Raw genomic sequence first — 18,307 nt, 5'->3', positions numbered from 1 at the left:
GAGGATCAGCTAGCAGGAGATATGAGAGAGGCCTGCTGGAGACTCTGGAGAGCTGCTAGTAGCCAGAGTAACCAATACTGGGATAAATAGATACTGTAAGTAGTTTGACTATCTCCTACATATCTAGGGCCTAAAGACACATGAAAAAAAAGACCTGTAAAGATTACTGAGGCTGCAGTCCTATACCCACTTGGCCTAAGAGTATGCCTCATTGCAATCGCTGGGTCTTATGTATGGTAGGTATGCATAGGATTGTATAGGACACAAGTGATGGCTTGCAAGTTCCAAAGTAAGCATTAAGATTTCCTTTTTAAAATATAATGTAATGGACAACACATCATAACTTATTAAGCAAAATGTAGGAGTGAGATGAGTAATAACGCAGGTATATTTATTCAGTTTCCTTTCATCTGGCATTGTAATCAAGCTGGCCAAATGCGAAATTTTTTAGCAGCTTCTTGAAAAAAAGATCTCAGCTGACACATTTTATCATCAGCTTCAGAGGGTTAGTCCAGGCAAAAGCCAATTGTTATCAGGTGTGAATTAGCATACATTGGGTTCACTGAAAGTTGGGGAAGGTGATAAAAGTAAGGCATATTGGAAACACTCATCAAAAGACATGATTGCCATTAGGAACAGTAGGTGGATAACCACTATTGATTCCAAATGTTTAATTTGATTTGATGGATTTTACTGTAATTAACACTGGGTTTTATAAGAGCATGGTTCTTAACATTATTAAGGAGGAAGACAAATTGTGAAATTAAATCTACATTTGATTTGTAATGTTAATTTTGTAAATGTTTTATAATGTTAACAGGTTGTGCTAATGATACCTGGTTCTCATCTTATTTTCATTCTATTCCATTGACTGGATTGATTTTTATTTCTTTCTGCATTCAGAAAGTACAATGATATTTAGGTGTTATATATATAGATACAGATATATACATACATGCGAATGAAGCACATATTGTGAGATTGAACTTCAACAGCATTTTGGAAACATGTTTGATTGACTACAACTCCTCTTACATGATTGTATGTAAATGTTACATTCAAGATCCAACAGGTGTCACGTGGGGATAAACTAACATCTAGTTTGCATTGTACACTGTAAACACCAAGAATACTTTTACAGTGTAATTCTATGTGTGTTTACTCAGAAGTGACTCCAGCCAGGGGAGCAAAAGAGTGGGAAAGTTGCTGGTGGGCTCTAGAATGGCGTGAGGTTGATGAAGTTGGAGAAGAAACAGCCTGTCGACTTGGGACTCTTGGAGGAGGATGACGAGTTCGAGGAGTTCCCGGCTGAAGACTGGGCTGGTTTAGATGAAGATGCATGTGTGTGGGAAGACAATTGGAATGATGACCATGTGGAAGATGATTTCTCCAATCAGCTAAGAGCTGAATTAGAAAAACACGGCTACAAGATGGAAAGCTCATAGCTTTCAGCAATGCTGCAGCCTGGGACATAGCTGTCAACTTTTTGACTTCCGGTCGGCGCCAGCGCTTAATGGCGGTCCTCCCTTCGATCTCCGGAGGAGGACTACTCCGCGAGTTCGGGTCTGACCGCTACGGCGAAGCGGGGACCCCTAAAATCACAGGCGCAGAAGCCTGTGAACAAGGAGACTCGGTGGGCACCATTTGCTCCCCCCTTTACTGTTAAGGAGCCTTTTTAAAGGCTCCGGAGTGGCATCGGGGTGCGTGCGGTGCTGAGAGTCGTTACCCAGCCCGTGGAGTGAAGCTGCGTCGCCATTAGCGGAGAGCGCCGATTCCTTCCTGAAATTTGGTCTGAAATTGAAATACCCGTAAGTAGGATTGGAAACCTTACTGGGATTACAAAAGTATTTGAAATTTGGCCGAAATCGGGGGACGGTAAATAAAGGAAGTCTGCCTCCCCCGGACTGCATGATTTTTAAAGCAACGGAATTGGAAAGCTGCAATTGAAGGAAAAGTAACTTTGAACTTTTTGAACTGCTTAACTTTGACATTGAACTTTAATTCCCCCCCCCCAGCAAGCAGGAGCAGGGGGGGAAGAAAAGGGAATTTGGTTTACCTGCATGAGAGAAAATTTAATTAAAAAATCTCTGCTGTCTCTGACTCTGGGAACAGACTGCCGGGGCGAAGCACTTTGACAGGGGACTGTCAGATAAGACCTGCTGCAAAGCGCAGACATTATTGGACTTTATTGGATACAACTTTTGGGACTTTAAAGAAATAACATTGTTGCAATTAGAAGATTGAAAGATTGTTGTTAAAATCTTTTTCCCTCTGAGGGCTTTTGGTTCCTTTGTTTCTTCTGCCTATTGGATACATTGAACTGCTCCCTCTAGAGGGTTGAAAGGTATCAGTTGTAATATAGACTGCGAAAAAGTAAGTCATTGGATTTTTCCACTTAAGAGCTGTTCCTGTGGGAACGACCTTGGGATATGAGCGGCTCCGCAGAAGAGATAGCAGCAAGATCTAAAGCTAAAGCTGCACAAAAGAAAAGGGGCTCAATATCTGCCTTATTGCCAACAGGCGCAGCTGGACAGGAGAAAGGAATAAACGTATTCATGTATTCAGTGACACAAGCACTGCTTAAAATAAATGAATCTTTAGAAAACTTAACAAGACAGAGCACGGAAAATACCAAACAACTGACAGAACTTACAACAAAATTAGACTTAAATACTAAGAGCATTACGTCTAATACAGAAACCATAAATAAATTGGTTCAAGAAAACGCCACAATCCGAAAAATTGCGGAAGAAGCCAAATTTACTGCAGAAACCACACAGGAAAGTTGAATACCAGTTTGTAGGAAGCTTGACCAACATGAGGCGGCCTTGTCTTTGTGGGAGATGCAGAGGAAGGAGAAGAATCTGAGACTTAGATTGGTTCCCGAAAGTGAGGGGGACAACCTTGTGGACTTTCTCACCAAATAATTTTCAGAATTTTGGCAGGTAAAGTCAGAGGAAGATGAATTTAAGATAACAACTGCCTTCAGATTGGGTAGAAGGCAAGGCAGGAAGATTCCAAGGGATTGTCTGATAACTTTGAGATCCAAGGAGGAAAGAGATAAAATATTAAACTTGCATTACCAGAGAACTCTTCAGATCGGAAACGCTTCGGTGCAAATCTACAAGGACATCCCAAAATACATTCTGGAGGTAAGAACCTTCTATAAGAATCTGGTTGACCTGCTGAAGAAGAACAACATACCTTTTAGGTGGGAATTTCCACAAGGCCTGTCTTTTAACTTCAAAGGAAAGAAAGTTAAAATAAAAACAGTGCAAGATAAAGAACAATTCCTTGATAGAAACGAGGAGGACCTGGTGAAAGGAGTGTTGGAATCGACTTCTGAAACAGATCTTGGAAACCTGACATTTGGACTTAAGTCACCAACGGAAGAAGAACAGTTGCAGGGAGCAACTGGAGGTAATTAATTAATTATGTCTCTGCAATTTTTAACCTGGAATTGTAATGGACTGAACCTTCCCAGAAAAAGACGTGAGGTTTTCCACATTTTGAAAAGAGAACAATTGGATTTAATTTGTTTACAAGAAACCCATGTGACAAGGGCACATAGAAGATTGCTTATAAATAAAAGATTAGGACAGGAATTTATTTCATCAGATAAAGTTAAGAAAAGAGGAGTGGTGATCTATGTAAAGGAGAAATTGGCCCCAAAATTGATTTTTAAAGATGAGCATGGAAGAATTTTGGCAATTGAGATACAAATCCAAGGAGAAAAATTTTTGATAGTTGGCATTTATGCACCAAATGAAGGGAAGGCAGAATTTTATAAGAAATTGCATGAGACATTAATGGACTATCTGGATTATAAGGTGATCTTATTAGGAGATATGAATGGCGTGGTTTCTACAAATATGGACAAAGCACAAAGACAGGTGGTTTCTAAAGATGGGAGACTACCTAAGACTTTCTTTGAAATGACCGAAAATATGGACTTGATTGACATCTGGAGAATAAGAAATCCTCTTGAGAGAGAGGGAACATTCTTTTCTGAGGCTCAGATGACATGGACAAGAATAGATCAAATTTGGACTACTAGTGGAATGGCTCCAAAGATAAAAAAAGTGGAAATCTGCCCAAAGACATGCTCCGACCATAACGCAGTAAAGATGGAAATGAAATTAACAACAGCTGGTTCCTTCAGATGGAGAATGAATGACACCCTGTTTAGAGATGTCGAGATTTACAAAAAGGCCCAAAAAACTTTGAAGGACTACTTTGAGATAAATCTGAGGACAGATGTTGAGAAAAGAGTGATTTGGGATGCAAGCAAGGCCGTGATGCGAGGTTTCCTAATACAACAGAATTCCTTAAAGAGGAAGAAACAAAATGAGAAGAAAGATAAGATTTTGGAAAAAATAAAAGAAGGAGAAAAGAAATTGAGGTCTAAACCAAAGTCTCATGAGATTTTGAGAGAAATCAAGTTTTACCAGATGCAGTATATGGAACTGATGAACCAGGAGATAGAATGGAAAATTAAGCAAATGAGACAGAGGACATTTGAATCAGCGGACAAATGTGGGAAACTTTTAGCATGGCAATTGAAGAAGAGACAGAAATTGAACACAGTCACAAGCTTGGAGGTGGATGGAAAGAACATTTTTAAACCAAATGAGATCAGCAACTGTTTTCAGAGCTATTTCAGAAGATTATATGCTCAAGGGCCGGAAAACGAAGGAGATATAGAAGACTTTCTTAAGAAACATGGATTACAAAAAATTTCGCAACAAAGTATGTTGGTTCTAAATGAGAAAATAACAGATCAAGAAATAGAGGGTGCCATTCAAAGTATGCAACTAGGGAAATCTCCAGGACCAGACGGACTAACCTCCAGATACTATAAAGCATTGAAGGAATGGTTAATACAGCCGCTTAAGGAGGTTTGTAATGAAATATTAGAGGGGAAAAAGGCACCTGAATCGTGGAAAGAAGCTTTTATTACACTTATACCAAAGACTGAAACTGAAAAAAATCAGATCAAGAACTACCGCCCTATATCGTTACTTAACGTGGATTACAAAATATTTGCCGACATTTTAGCAAAAAGACTGAAGAAAGTGTTGGTGGAGGAGATTCATAAGGATCAGGCAGGCTTTCTCCCAGGAAGACATTTATCAGACAATGTAAGGAACATAATTGACATTATGGAACTGCTGACTGTAAATATTAATACAAAGGCAGTTTTAATTTTTGTGGACGCGGAGAAAGCCTTTGATAATATTTCTTGGAACTTTATGAAGAAGAATCTCCACGGGATGGGGGTAGGCCAAAGGTTTGAAAATGGTATAGGTGCAATATATTCTGAACAAAAGGCAAAGTTAATTGTAAATAATGTGGTTACTGATGAACTTTCTATAGAAAAAGGGACACGGCAGGGGTGCCCAATATCCCCATTACTTTTTATATCAGTCCTGGAGGTTTTGTTGAATATGATCAGGGGGGACCAGCTGGTAAAAGGAGTTCAGGTCGGAGCCAAACATTATAAATTGAAGGCATTTGCAGATGATTTAGTATTGACTTTACAAGAGCCAGACACTAGTACAAAAAGAGTCTTAGAGTTAATCCAAGTCTTTGGTCAGGTGGCAGGATTTAAGCTGAACAAACAAAAAACTAAAGTTTTGGAAAAAAATCTAACAAATGTTGAAAGAGAGAGTTTTCAAAATGAAACTGGGTTAATGGTGGCAAAGAAAGTAAAATATTTGGGGATTAACATGACATCTAAGAATGTGAACTTATTTAAAGACAATTATGACAAATGTTGGACAGAGGTAAAGAAAGATCTAGAAATATGGTCGAACTTGAAGCTTTCCTTGTTAGGCCGAATCTTAGTGATTAAAATGAATGTATTGCCTAGAATGTTATTTTTGTTTCAGACATTACAAATTGTGGATAAACTAGACTGTTTCAAGAAGTGGCAGAAAGATATATCTAAATTCGTCTGGCAGGGCAAAAAGCCCAGAATAAAATTTAAGATACTTACTGATGCAAAAGAAAGAGGGGGGTTTGCCCTGCCGGACTTAAGACTGCACTATGAATCGGCAGCTTTCTGCTGGTTGAAAGATTGGCTACTTCTTGAGAATGCAGACTTTCTGGACTTGGAAGGATTCGAAAATAGGTTTGGTTGGCATGCATATATATGGTACGACAAGGTTAAAGTTCACAAGGGTTTCAAAAACCATATTGTTAGGAAAGCATTATACAATGTGTGGATTCGATATAAGGACTTGCTGGAAAATAAAACTCCCAGGTGGTTATCACCAATGGAGGCTAAGGAGGTGAAGAAACTTAATATGGAATCCAAATGGCCAAAATATTTTGAAATTTTAGAACAAGAAAGTGGCAAATTCAAATTACAGAGTTTTGAGAAAATAAAGTCCAAGGTACGAGACTGGCTCCATTATTATCAAATAATGGAGACCTTTAAACAAGACAGGAAAATTGGCTTCCAGGTGGAGAAATCGAAATTAGAAACAGAATTGTTAGAACCCAATACTAAGAATTTATCAAGAATGTATAATCTGCTGCTGAGGTGGAATACAATAGATGAGACAGTTAAGTCAGCTATGATTAAATGGGCACAGGACATAGGCCATGACATTATGTTTGCTGACTGGGAACAGTTATGGACCACCGGTATTAAATTTACGGCATGTAATGCCCTAAGAGAAAATATTATGAAAATGATTTACAGGTGGTACATGACCCCAGTCAAGCTTGCGAAGATTTATCATCTGCCCAATAATAAATGTTGGAAATGTAATGAGACTGAAGGCACCTTCTTTCACCTTTGGTGGACCTGCCCAAAGATTAAAGCCTTTTGGGAAATGATTTATAATGAAATTAAGAAGGTACTTAAATGTACTTTTCATAAGAAACCGGAGGCATTTCTCTTGGGCATGGTCGGCCAATTGGTGTAAAGGAAGGATAAGACTTTTTTTATGTACGCTACTACAGCAGCAAGGATTCTTCTAGCAAAGTATTGGAAGACACAAGAATTACCCACACTGGAAGAATGGCAGACGAAAGTGATTGACTTTATGGGACTGGCAGAAATGACTGGCAGAATCCGTGACCAAGAGAAAGAGACGGTGGAGGAAGATTGGAAGAAGTTTAAAGTATATCTTAAGAACTGTTACAAAATTGAGGAGTGCTAAAATGCCAAGGGGAAGGAAGATGCAGAATTACAGCTGAAACTGTTTGATGATTTAAGGGGAAATTGAGAAGGATAATAAGTTTAAATTTAATTGGTAAAAAGGGTTGCTGAAAAACTGTAAAATAAGGATGCAAAAAGGGTGAGGTATGGGGAAGTCCGAGAAAGGAGGTTTATGAAAATGAGGTTAAGAAAGTATATTTGTGTGTTTGTTTGTATTTGTTGATGTTCTTATGTTGTTGTTGTTTTGTCTTAAAATTGGAAAATTAATAAAAATTATTATAAAAAAAAAAATAGCTGTCAACTTTTCCCTTTTCTTGCGAGGAATCCTATTCGGAGTAAGGGAATTTCCCTTTAAAAAAGGGAAACGTTGACAGCTATGGCCTGGGATGGGATTGTATATTGAACAGAGAAATGTTACAGAATGCTGGCTGGAAGCAGACATACTAGACTGCCCATTATTATACCCCCCCAAATGTGTTTGTTTTGTATAAATAAAAAATTGAATATAAGAAGAAGAGGGGGGAAAGAGAGACTTCAGTTGAGTTCAGTGGAACTTACTCCCAGGCAAGTGGTTGTAGCCTGGCAGCTACCATATTTTCAACCGTTAAATTCCAGCATTCACACACATGAGACCACATCTGCACATCTTTTGATGGATCCCCCCCCCATTGGGGTTGCTACCTTTTTTCCTGACACAGATTCTATGTCCTTAAGAGATTTACAACAGGCAGAAAATCAGCAGCTGATGCTTCCCAGTCACTGTTTCTCAATGGTGGAGCAAAAAAATGAAGTCCATCAGGCAACCTGGGTGCACAGTCTTTGTTGTGTTTGGGGTTTTTTAAATATGTTTGTGGGGTTTTTATGTCAGTGTCAATTGAGTAGGTTCTTTTTCTGTATATTTATTGGTTTACATTGACGATGAGAGAAGACTGGGGGGGCAAGGCATGTTTATTTGCCTTTTACAGTTCTAATGAACTGTAGTGAGATTTGTTTGCGGTTGTGGAAGGGGGGGGGGATGAAATATGAGGCCAAGTTAGCCATATTGATCAGTAGGCTGTTGGTAGATCCCTGCTACCACTGTTGTCAGTGTGTACAGTCTTTGTTGAGGGTAGTGGGTGGTGGATTAACAAATCTGCTACAATGTTGGCAGTGTGGTCATTTTATACCTTCAGTTTTAATCCAATGTTGGTGCCTGAACCAGTTCACAGCCCAACCCTTACTGTGTAAACAACACCTAGAGATCACCTGTGTTCCCAGTCACACATGGTCCAGTGGGGAAGCAGGCTGTTGGCATCTACATATATGAATAATGTGCAGATCTCGTAGAGCGTGTGAGGAGTGGCATGTTTTTATTTATTGGCATGGATTTATATCTCACCTTTCTTCCAAGGTGGTTCCTGGGCCGTCTCCCATCCTGGCACTGACCAGACCCAGAGCTGCTTAGTTTCATCTTCATGTGTTATATGTAGGGCTGCCTCTGAAGATGGTTCAGAAACTTCAGCTGGTGCAGAATTCTGCAGCCAGGATGCTTGCCGGGGCAAGTCCATTTAAGCTGATCCTGGCCCAACTATACTGGTTGCCAATTAGGTTTTGGGCCCAATTCTCAAAATTTATGTTGTGACATCTGTGGATGAAGGGCGGTATACAAATTTATGATAATGATAATATTTTTTATTATTTATACCCCGCCCATTTATTTGTTTAAATGTGCCTTCAGACCATGCCCTGGGACCTTTTGCAGTGGGTGTGATGCAGGAAAGGATGAATAATGTCTCTCATTTGTCCATTTCTTAGCCCTAGTTATTTAGATTCCAAGCAATGCAGGGTGCAAATGACTGCTCTGCATGCTATCGCGTTATTAATTTAGGCTGCAATCCAATACTTACTCACCTGGGACCAAACCCAATTGAACTCAACAGGATTTACTTCTGAGTAGTTTAGGATTGTGCTGTAAGTGCCTTACAGAGATTAACCAATTTATCCTTGCGGCACCCTGTGGCATAAGGGCAGAAGGAATGAAAGCATATGGAGGCTAACAGATCCGTACAAGAACACAATAGAAGCAAAGGCAGGGCTGGAAACAAAGGGGATTTCTGCAACACAGATATCTTGATTTCCTTAGTAAATAGGGTCTGCAGATGGTCCCAGGGAGAAGGCTCATGCTCAGATACCTTGAGGAAGCAAAGCAGGTCTAAGGTTTTCTAATGTTAGCAATATCTGTTAACTTCCTCAACACTAATGGGCCTGGTCAGTCTCTGACCAACTTGCATGCCAACTTGAGTTCTATGATGGAAGAAAGGTGGGATATTAATGGACTAAATAAATCTGCATATATTAGGGCTGAGATAATATATATATATATATATATATATATATATATATATATATTATTTCAAAGGGACGTGGGTGTCGCTGTGGGTTAAACCACAGAGCCTAGGACTTGCTGATCAGAAGGTCGGTGGTTCGAATCCCCGTGACGGGGTGAGCTCCCGTTGCTCGGTCCCTGCTCCTGCCAACCTAGTAGTTTGAAAGCATATCAAAGTGCAAGTAGGTAAAGAGGTACCACTCCGGCAGTGCGCTGCTCTGGTTTACCAGAAGCGGCTTAGTCATGCTGGCCACATGACCTGGAAGCTGTACGCCGGCTCCTTCGGCCAATAAAGCGAGATGAGCACCGCAACCCCAGAGTCGGTCACAACTGGACCTAATGGTCAGGGGTCCCTTTACCTTTACCTTTTATATTTTTTTATTTAAAAATGCCTCTTTGTTTCTAGACCCAACTGAAGTTGCTCACATTAATGTCTGAAGCCCTAAATGGCCCCTACTAATCTTGTGTGCTAAGACTGGCAGAGCTGGCAGCTCTCTTGGTAATTCCTACACGCTTGAAAGTGCAGGGAATTGTGGCCCTGGGAGAGGGCTTCCTCTGTGGCAGCCCCTAAATGCATCAAGCATCTTCGATGTACAGATTTCATGGTACGCTGAAGATGTGTCCCTCTTTACCCTGACCTTTTGGCAGTATTTTGTTTTGTGGGACCCACCTCTAATGTTGAGTATTTAATACCACTCTGCTCCATTTGGAATGCTTTTATCTGTTTTTAGAATGGCATATTATATTGTTGTAGCCAGCTCTGGGACTTTATGGTGAAGAGAGAGTACCAGTAAGTAATCTTACAAAGAAATGAAGACTGCATACACACCGCAGCAACAAAGCAGCATTCATGTTCCCATTGGAATGCACAATGTGGGGATATATATGTGCCCGATTCGCTCCATCGTCAGATAAAAGGTTAAAGGAAGATGGGCAACTGAGATACCACTTTACATAAGTGGGCCATACGTTACATCATACACGTGGCTGCATGTGTGTCCGTACAGGTCTGTTGCCCCACTACAGGAACAATCAGCTTCTGGTGGTCCTTTGAAAAACTCTCCTGAAATAATGGCACATCAAGCACTACCACTCCAAGTGGATGAAGATGCTGCAGTAGCAGCCCTTGGTGAGTTGACCCCTCTGTGTGACACGGCCTTGCTGTAGCTTAATGAGGCGGCTATGGCTCAGTAATAGAGGATGCACTTTGTATGGTTCCCAAGGCTCCTCTTCTGGCATCACCCTAGATTTTAAATCAAGAGCTCTTCAGGTTTCACAACCGTAGAATCATAGAATTGTTGAGTTGAAAGGGATCCTGAGAATCATCTAGTCCAACCCTCTGCAATGCAGGAATATGTAGCTGTGCAAGGATCGAACCTGCAGCCTCGGCATTATCAGCACCACGCTCTAACAGTGTAGGAACACACAGCCTTTTTCTGAGTCAGACCATTAGTCCATGTAGCTGAATCTTGTATAAACTGTCTGGCAGTGTCTATCCAGGGATTGACTCTGGGGCCATAGAAAGCAGATGCTCCACTCCTGAACCCTTGGGTCTGCTGGGATAGCTCAGTCGGTAGAGCATGAGACTCTTAATTTCAGGGGGGGGGGGTTGAGCCCCAGGTTGGGCAAAAGATCCCTGCATTGTAGGGGGTTGGACTAGATTCCCCCTGTGGTCCCTCCCAATTCTACAATTCTATAATTCACTACAAGTCTCCTAATGAACCTCAAGCATCTATCTATATCTATCTATCTATCTATCTATCTATCTATCTATCTATCTATCTATCTATCATCAGTGTATCTGTATCTATCTATCTGTATCTGTATCTATCAGTGTATCTTCAGTGTATCTGAAGAAGTGTGCATGCACACGAAAGCTCATACCAAGAACTAACTTAGTTGGTCTTTAAGGTGCTACTGGAAGGAATTTTTTTATTTTGTTTTGACTATGGCAGACCAACACGGCTACCTATCTGTAACTGTATCTATCTATCTATCTATCTATCTATCTATCTATCTATCTATCTATCTAAAGGCAGCCCTGTATAGGGAAGCTTTTTAAGGTTTTATTATGTTATTGTATATTATTATTATTATTATTATTATTATTATTATTATTATTATTATTACCTGTATTATATTACCGAAGCTGCATGCCATTAATTCGGTCCTGTTTTCAAACAGGTCAGCAAAGCCAAATAAACTGCTTCCCGGGCTTAGCCTCCCGCTTCACCCCAATGTGAGGTTTTCTTCATTTTGGTGCAACGCTAATTCCTGAGACCTGCCAGAGCCTGACCTTGCCCCGGTAAAGCCCTCATTGGGAAACTAATTAACGGAATAATGCTAAAGAAGCAGCAGAAGCAGGATCCGCTCTTGTTTCTCCCCATCAGGATGTTAAAAAAGCAGAGTACTTCTAATTAGCAATAATTAAAAATTAATTAAGAAGCTCTCTGCAATCCCCTTTCCCCCCGCCCGCCTGGCAGCGCGGGGTTGCGGGAGCTGTTCACGTCCCTGTGGTGCTGAATCACGGCTTAATCACAAAGCCTTAGATCACGGCTAATCCAAGAAGGCAACCGTGTATACGCGGCGCGCTAATCATCTCAGCCCTCTGACGGAGACAAGCATCTACCCGGGCCATTAGGAAGCCGGGCCAATTAGTACGTTTAAAGCACATAAAACGTATAGATTGCAATCCCTCCTTACTGATTGGCTGATTACAGATGTAATTGCTTTATAGTTTATCCTGGCAATGGCTTCCGTCATACTGAGGGATAACAGCATTAGGAGGTTTCAAAAAGAATACTAATTACTTAAGACCAAATTGTCAAGTTTCAGGTCTTAAAGGCAAACAGGGGGTTTAGGGTTACTTCGTATGTTATTTGCCCCACTCACTCCCAATCTTCTTGTAGGAAAACGCGACTGTCCTATTGGAGAGATAGGCACGCTGTATTTTCATCTCTCTGCTGCAACAAGTTTTGGCTTCCAAGCTGTGTATTCACGAAGGGGAAAAAATAACCACATAGCACTTCAAAGGGGAAAAAGTGACGGAAGATTACTGAATGTCAAATAATCAGTGTATGCAAGGAAAGACCTCGCTGATCAGCACCTTTTAAAAAACACTAACAATAAAAAAGAAATTTCCTGAAACAAAAAGGATGTATCAGTCACATTTTTTTCATAATACCTTGTTAAATCTAAGAACGAACTCCCAATATTTCATAATGAAAAGCATATTCTTCAACATATTTCTTTGAAGTTTATGGTTCATAGTTCACCTCCCATGGAACGGACCCTCCAAAATTACTCATCATTTTCATATCAGATTTAAACAATACTAAAACTGAAAAATGGCAACAATCGTTGGTTTTTCTTTTTGCTAAGAAAAATAATGACATTTGCTAAAAATACAGGTATGGCTTTTTTATATATATAAAAAACCTCACACAAAAACCTTTAAGTGTCCCAGAAGTATACATTTCCCTGAAGCCAGGTGATTGTTAAAGGGAGGTCCCCATTATCTTAATTATGTTTCTGGACCAAACATTATTCCAGTATGATAAAAGATGACATGACACTAAAGGTAAAGGCAGAGCAGATGTTACATGAGTAACAAGCCAATATCCCCACATTCTGGTAATTTCTCCCCCACTAGACATGTTCTCATTAATCTCTGATTAATAGGATTTGAGTATAGTAAATGATGATCATCTATTGTCTGTCTTCGTGCAACACCATGGAGAGAGCAATTTGTCAGCTCGGCTTTTGTGTGACTATTTAATAGAAAAGGAGGGGCTGGAGAGGAAAGATGCTAATCTTCTAATTGGCATCTATAGAGAAAGGTCTAAGAACATTGCCTGCCTGGAAATAGCTTGTGTGCAATTCCTTTGCCCGTGTGACTGGGACAGAGACAAATGCAGATCTCAGTGTATCTTTTTCATAATCACACTCTCTCTATATATAAAAAATAAGAGCATGGAAGCAAAAGAAAGGAAGGCTATAGAACGGAGCGCAATTGCATAAGTCTGTTGTGTTTCAGCCCCTTACGTGTCAAAGAAGCACATTGACTGGTGTGACTTTCACAAAGGCAGAAAGGTGCCTCTTGTACAGAGATGAGAAAAGAAAAAGGGGGAAATCACATATGATTAAAATAAATAGCTGGGCAATGTGAAATAGAACAGAGAGCATTAGCAAGAGCCACAGATAACACCGTGTGACATTTGCCTTATTTCTTATTTAATCACACTATTTGGGCATTAAGGGCAAAATCCAGCTAAAGTTAAGCATTTTAAAGTCCCATTGGCTTCAGTGGGAGAGCTGTGCCGTGCAGTCTTGAACATGTCTACTCAGAAGCAAGTCGTAGACTCATAGAATTGCAGATTTGGAAGGGAACAAGAGGGTCATCTAGCCCAACCCCCTGCAATACAGGAATTCTTTGCTCAACGTGGGGCTCAAACCCACAGCCCTGAGATTAAGAGTCTACTGACTTAGCTACCCCAGTTAAGTCCTATTAAATTCAATGGGACTTATTCCCAGGTAGGTGTGCATGAGGCTGTAGCCAGAGGCATTTGCTTAATTCTTCAGTTTTAAGCCAATGGGAGTTCAGACTGCTAAACTTGAACTGGGTCTTGTCCTAAGTTTCCAATGTTCCCTGGTTCTAAGAAAATATAATGTGATATCATGCAAATGAATGAAGTTACTTATTATAAGGCCCATAAAAGTTTGCCACAAAGCCATGGGGGGGGGGGAGAGTAATATTACAAATTTGTCCACTACAGAGGAGTTCATCCTAGAGACTGACCCTTGATGTAATCTGCCCTACACCTTAATGTGGAGACTTTTATTTAGGCACTTTTGTCTTCTTCTTCACAAAGTTTCAATGAGAAAAATGTTGCAAATCACAATTTGTAATGCTGGATAGTTTTGAGCTGCATGGAGAGGAACTGGCTGAATGCTACAGATTAGATTTGCAATATTGATCTGAGAAAGCCAATACTATAGACAAACAGATTAAAACACACTGTGGAGTCTAGTGTAAAACCAGAAAAAGGGTGAAGGATCGAATATGCAGTAAATCCAAATATGTGGCAAATCAACACTATGTGCAGTTACGATTCAATCCCTCCAACTGATGTACTGTTTAAAAAAAGCACAAGAACAGAATAAACATACATTTGCTGAAAAAAATGAAAGATATGATACAGAGAAGTGGGAATGGCATAACAGGACAGTGGCTTCTGTTTGTTTAAAGAAACCTTAATTGGTGCGGGAATGCCTCAAAACATAAATATTGTTACTTTTTTTTTTTTTACTGTAAGTATCACAGATGCACCAAACCATGTGCAAAAGTTTTGGAATCTTTTGTTTGGGGCTGTAATCTTGAGCACAATTAGAAGCATCTTAGTCCCAATCAATGGGACTTTCCCCCAAGTAAAGGTGGTTATAGACTGAGATATAGGTGTTAAATCTGATAGCTAGAGCATTTTTTATGTGCAACAGACAGAATGAACTGTGAACATGTGGTCAGTTGTGCAAATATATATTTGTGTTCATATGGAAGTTGATTTCAGGCCTCTTTCAACATTTCCTTAAGAAGAAACACTCTATTTCTAACTGCTATGATTTTCAGGTTTTATTATATGTTTCTCTTTTAACTACAAGCCTTTTTTAATCCACTATATTGTGACTGATGATGCCAAACACAGGTATTTCACAATTTAAAAAAAATGTAATGAAGACTAATATTTCAGTGATATGAAGTAGCCTGAGCCACCAAGAAAAGGGCAAAACATTGGAGAGGAGCTCAAATTCCTGCTGAGTCATAACCTTTCATCCTCAGCATTTCCATCTATAAAATGGGAATATCTCAGGGGAATAATAGGTATTTATTATAGACAAACCCCTTCCAACTCCACAGTTCTATAATTGTATGATTCTAAGACACAGGTGTCCACTGTTGCTCGCTTATGCAAGGACACTAAACAGACTATTAAAAAAAAGCTCATCAAAGTAGGACACATTCACTGTTGCTTCTGTGGTTACTATGAGGAAATCTGGCCTTCAAGGAAACAGCTCTGAGCATGCTCAGAACAGATGTATCATTCTGATGGGCTGTGACATGGTGCAGGGCTATTCTTCAAGCAATCCTCCCTAATTTGATATAGTGGCTGCTGAATAGCTCTCATAACAACAGAGGGGGGCTGTCAAGTGGAGGCTGAAAAGCAGGCATTTTTCTGAGTATTCAAATGTCAGCCACCTGCTTTTTGCCCATATATTTTTGCCATAGGTATACCTTTGGATTAGGATTTCCTGAAATATGCTGATTGCTAATTGGCCTTGGAACAGATTAACAGAAATGCCTCCACAAGCATTCATGGAAGTATAAAATGCATGTGGGACAGGAAAGAGTGTGCGGCTTTAAGATTTTTTGGGGGGATGGCTCAGGATTTATTTATTTTTTTAAAATTGCTTGACATTTCCAGTGGGGCAGCTGCAGTTCAGTATCCTTAGTGGAAGAGCCTTCGTTGGTTACAATACCTGACTATTGTTTTATGAAGTTGAGTTAATTCATTCTGATAAAACTGAGGCTTTCACAAATTGGGAGCTGAGCTAAAATTTGAGCTGTAATTGAACAAATTGAACAAATGCCACACATTTAAAGATGATTTTCAGATTTATCCCATGATAAAAAATGCAAAAATTATCCATGTGGGATTATTACCCCCTGTTTATAATAGTTTTGATGTATTTTTAATCTTCGTTGGAAGCCGCCCAGAGTGGCTGGGGAAGCCCAGCCAGATGGGCGGGGTACAAATAATAAATTATTATTACTAAGTACATGTGAGTGATCTTGATTTTCTGATAATGAAATATACATTAAAAGAATAGCCAAATGTATGAAATTCATGCTATAACAATTATTTTAAACTGTTGGCAGTGGTTATTCCTGCCGCCCCCTGATCTTGTTGGGAGGCTGGTTGCACCACCCTCATTACACTGCTGGATCTGTCTGTCTGTCTGTCTGTCTGTCGAGCTTAATATCTAACCCTGTCTAAACACCAGATACCTTCATATGTCTATAATTAAATATGAATTGAGTATTGTAAAAGAATTAAACAATGTTCACCCAAAGAATAGTATATGGCACTCCCACAGGTTATAATGGGAGCTGCCAGATGGTGTGCATGATGGGAATCTGTCTCCAAAGCTTGCTTTTGTGGCCTGGAATTCACTGAGCCGCTTCCCTCGGCCTCCACACATGAATACACCGCATCTGTCCATCACTGATGTTAAGTTGTCACATATTTTCCAGCTGATTACTTCCCATCTAGCGAATTGCCAGTGCTATATGTTGTTTGCTTTTTCGTGCTCTCTCGATGTTTCCAAGCTGCTTCCATTCCGGAGTGATATTTTGCTTAAAGCAGATATTAATAACGCTCATCTACGGGCAACAGCAATGCTAAACTAGAATATTACCAATAAGGGCTATTTAAAACCTCAGCTTACCTTGTCCTTCCCCCCTTAATATTACAGTGGTACCTCGGGTTAAGAACTTAATTCGTTCTAGAGGTCTGTTCTTAACCTGAAACTGTTCTTAACCTGATGTACTGCTTTAGCTAATGGGGCCTCCTGCTGCCGCTGCGCTGCCGCTGCACGATTTCCTGAGGTAAAGTTATTAACCCGAGGTACTATTTCTGGGTTAGCGGAGTCTGTAACCTGAAGCGTCTGTAACCTGAAGCATCTGTAACCCAAGGTACCACTGTACCTGATTTAGCAGCATAAACAGACGGCAGCTAAAACAGTTGCCTCCAGTGGCAGGCAGCAAAATGTTTGTGATATTAAAGAAGTTGCCAGATGTAAATCTATGGAAGAGTGTTAGGCTGTGCATGAGCATAGCCGGTGGGAGGGGGCAGAGGGGCAGCTGCCCCCCTCTAGAGAAAGTAAATCAATAAAAATACTTAACTAACTGAGGTTCTGCCCCCTCCCACAGCATGAAGCCTGGCTACGCCCATGAGGCTGTGTGCACATTGTATTTTTAAAGCACATTCTTTCCTTCAAAGAATTCTGGGCAATGTGGTTTGTTAAGGGTTGCTGGGAATTGAAACTCTGTGAGGGGTAAATTACAGTGCCCAATGTGTTTTGAATAAGCTTTAAAGATATAGCATGTACATAGCCTTAGTCTCATTTGGAGCATGAAAACAGAGACATATTTATTTACAGAGTGAGACAGGTGCATTAAATCTAAACCTAAAGATTGTTTTGTCCATTAATGAAGGCTTCTCCTGCTTTATTTTAATTATTGAGATTATTATTAAGATTGGATGGTCCAGAAATCTGGATAGCCAAAATGTGTAGCACAACGGAGAATACATACTGAAATCGGGAACAAAACTAAAACTTTGAAAGCCTTTCATCATCTTTCTCTGGAAATTAGATTGTAGCATTCTGGTAGTTCTGTCAAAGTCAAATACAGAAGCAATTGTTAAGTGTTGATAAGCAACGGTTAGGAGGTGTAATCTACTGGGAAGGTTTTTGATCCAAAATGAAACAGCTTTCTACCCCCGCTAGTCAGGCAGAAATCTAATTACTCTCTTTTGATCTACTATGGAGAGTTAAACCAAAGAGATGAAGGTTATGGACAGTTTCATTGATTTTTATGTCAGAAATCAACAAGTGCAGGTTTTACACTTTGCACATACTTGCTTAACTGGTGTCAGGAATCAAATACTTCAAACTGGCTTTCCCTGCTATCAAGTCAATAAGCATTTTTGGTT

The 18,307-nt window shown here is 40.0% G+C and overlaps 1 pseudogene across 1 annotated transcript; it reads left to right on the top strand.

The window, feature by feature from the left end:
• The first annotated feature begins 1,207 nt into the window (after positions 1–1,207).
• On the top strand, positions 1,208–1,464 carry LOC307211394 (26S proteasome complex subunit SEM1 pseudogene; annotated as a pseudogene). The gene has a single exon. The product of its transcript is annotated as a 26S proteasome complex subunit SEM1 pseudogene (transcript).
• Positions 1,465–18,307: the final 16,843 nt, after the last annotated feature.

The sequence above is a fragment of the Podarcis cretensis genome (assembly GCF_951804945.1).
Source record: "Podarcis cretensis genome assembly, chromosome: 1".
In the NCBI taxonomy this organism is placed as follows: Eukaryota; Metazoa; Chordata; class Lepidosauria; order Squamata; family Lacertidae; genus Podarcis; species Podarcis cretensis.
The sequence above is the reverse complement of the archived record's forward strand: the minus strand, read 5'-3'. Positions and strand labels throughout refer to the sequence as shown.